Raw genomic sequence first — 2500 nt, forward strand, 5'->3', positions numbered from 1 at the left:
CCTTCCATCCAGCGGTCAGCTATGGCATGCGCAGTAGGATCGTTTTCATAGTAATTATTTATGACTTGAGTTCAGTATGGCAGTAGTGCAATGTTTGAAACTATGCTGTGCTGGTGGCGTGTGGCACATCAGACGCTGTTGAATTGGATTGCCTTGTGGAACTACAGTGTAAATTCAAACTGCTATACTGAATGGTTTCAAACATCATGTTACTTCCATGCTAATATCAAATTTAATTCCTGAATAATTATTTCAACTCTACAGTAGCACAACATTTGAAAGTGGCCTTAATGTCTTTTTGTGTTTTTTCCCGGGTACATGTAAATACAAAAGCAATGTGGGTAAAATTAATACTTTTTTTTCAAGGTCAGATCTGCTTTGTGGATCTGACATAAGGTATTGCTCGAGAAACAGTCCTCCTTCGACGGCTGTGAACTCTACAAACAAAGAACTCTGTGTCCTGACCACGTGAAATTGACACAAGAGCATTTTGGAGCCCTTTATTCATTTGTGCAGTTCAAAAATCAACTGAGCTTACTCCAAACTGAAAATAAGTTAATTTAAAATATTATTTTATTTTTACTAGAATAGTGTCTCCAGTGAAGTCATGTGAATCTTTCGCCAGACAGTCTAGGAATATTATGTTAATGGCAATGGCCAAGCATGGAATACTGTACCTTGTTAGATATTTCGTGATTAAAATTTTAATAATGTTACATGTATGTCTCCCCCCACAAGAGATGTCATCTGGATATCCTTCTTTTGAAGGTTATAAAATTAAATTCACAGGATGCCATGTGCCAAATCAATATTTTTTTGATGTGGTCAAATTGTTGTGGTGATAAAATTATTCTTGTGGAATTGCTAAGGAAGTTCTAGAAACCAAGAGGTATTTCTTTTCCATTCAGGTTCGCTGACTGACATTTACATTGTAATTCATAAGAGCTATTAAGATGTTTAAGACTCAAAGGATGTTGTGGTTTTGGAACACATCAAGTCATTGTTTTCTCAGAAAATTCCTTGGTAACTGAAAGTGCTGTTTATGCATGTTTGGTCATAAATAAAAGCTCAAATCGAAAATGAAAATGAAATCGCTGTATTGATTAATTTCCTGTTGTCCCATAAAGCTTATTGGTTTAATCTTGAGCATTGACTGAATAGGTATGGATTTGTTTTAGGAAACTGAAAGTGCATAAAAGACAAACAAAGTTGTACTAGCTCAACATGAAAGCGATGATGAAGTGACTTTAATATTGATTGCTTTCTATTTAATAATTATTTCAAACTTTTGGTTCATTCTTGAGCTAGGGTTTGTATAGTCATTTTATAATCAGCTAATAACTGGCAATAGAGTTAATGTGGATTGAATCTGTGCATGTTAGAAATATGCAGAGATGGATGTGATACAGACTAAGGTCAAAGAGTCTTTCATTACAATTCAGATTGCTTTCATCAAATAGATTTTTTGTTTTCGTCATTACATATATTGCACTAGGATGAGTACCTGTTCTTTTCATTGAAATTAAAAATGAAAATTGCTAGAACAGTTATTATTATAGTGAACCTACAATCTTGGACAAATTAAATGGAAAATTGAGACCACCCCTCCCCCCAAAATCAGTGAGGGGAAAATGGCGTGTTTTGGCCTTCACACAGCTTCATCCTTGATTTGGGGGGAAGGGGGCATTTCTGTTCCATTTTATTTTGTCCAAGATTGTAGTGACTGGGAGTTTCATAGTATTAAAATCTGGATGCTAAATGTTTGTAGGATGCATTACAGTGTACAATTTATGTCATAATTATTTTATAAAGTAGCAAGTTAGTGAGAAATGCAGTGGATTTACTTCATATTCACTGCCAAACCAAACTAGATCTATCTTTCCTTTCTTGAAGAATTTTTACAAGTCTTGTCAAAAATATTATGATTTAAATTATGCATTTATCTGTGTTCAGGGAACAGTATACTCTGAAAATACCATACATTGATGGCTAGAGTTGCCACCACTTCATTTTTGTAAATTTGCCGTCACACTATGTATGTATACTGTGAGTGCAGGGAAACACACACTTCAAATACATGTACTCTTAGTTTTTTGTGCTTTGTCATGTAAGGGGAATTAACACCCCTGTTGGCATAATAATAATTGTAGCTTTTGTAACAGGGACTTGAATTTGTAGTCCAGTGACCATTAGTTTTCACACGAAATAAGCAACTTAAGTTATACATGGTTGTTATTTACGTAAGTTGTAGCTCTATATTTCAGAAACCTTTTTTTTGCACAACCCTCAAGTCATACATACATGTGTGCGTTGTATACAACTGGTGTTCTGTTCAGGGTATCAGCATGTACTTTTTTCCAGCTGTCATTTCACCTTATGTTCAAAGTACTACAAGAAAGGATCATCTGTTAAATGGATGAATATTGCCAACTTCTATAATCTTCTAAAACTGGTTGAACTTGATTTCCGGGAATTTTAACTGGCTTGGCCACCCAGCTCT

The 2500-nt window shown here is 34.8% G+C and overlaps 1 protein-coding gene and 1 long non-coding RNA gene across 4 annotated transcripts in view; one reads left to right on the plus strand and one right to left on the minus strand.

Annotated features, from left to right (window-relative positions):
- Positions 1 to 2500, plus strand: part of LOC137997795 (uncharacterized) — an 88376-nt gene that overhangs the window by 30903 nt on the left and 54973 nt on the right. The window lies entirely within an intron of this gene.
- The window catches only part of LOC137997798 (uncharacterized), an 8304-nt gene that overhangs the window by 1955 nt on the left and 3849 nt on the right, over positions 1 to 2500 (minus strand). For both annotated transcript variants that reach the window (XR_011122590.1, XR_011122589.1), the window contains exon 3: positions 1 to 2388. This exon is cut by the window's left edge and continues 399 nt beyond it. This is a non-coding gene — a long non-coding RNA (uncharacterized lncRNA). The remainder of the gene's footprint in view (positions 2389 to 2500) is intronic.

This window comes from Montipora foliosa, chromosome 3 (assembly GCF_036669935.1).
Source record: "Montipora foliosa isolate CH-2021 chromosome 3, ASM3666993v2, whole genome shotgun sequence".
NCBI classification, from domain to species: Eukaryota; Metazoa; Cnidaria; class Anthozoa; order Scleractinia; family Acroporidae; genus Montipora; species Montipora foliosa.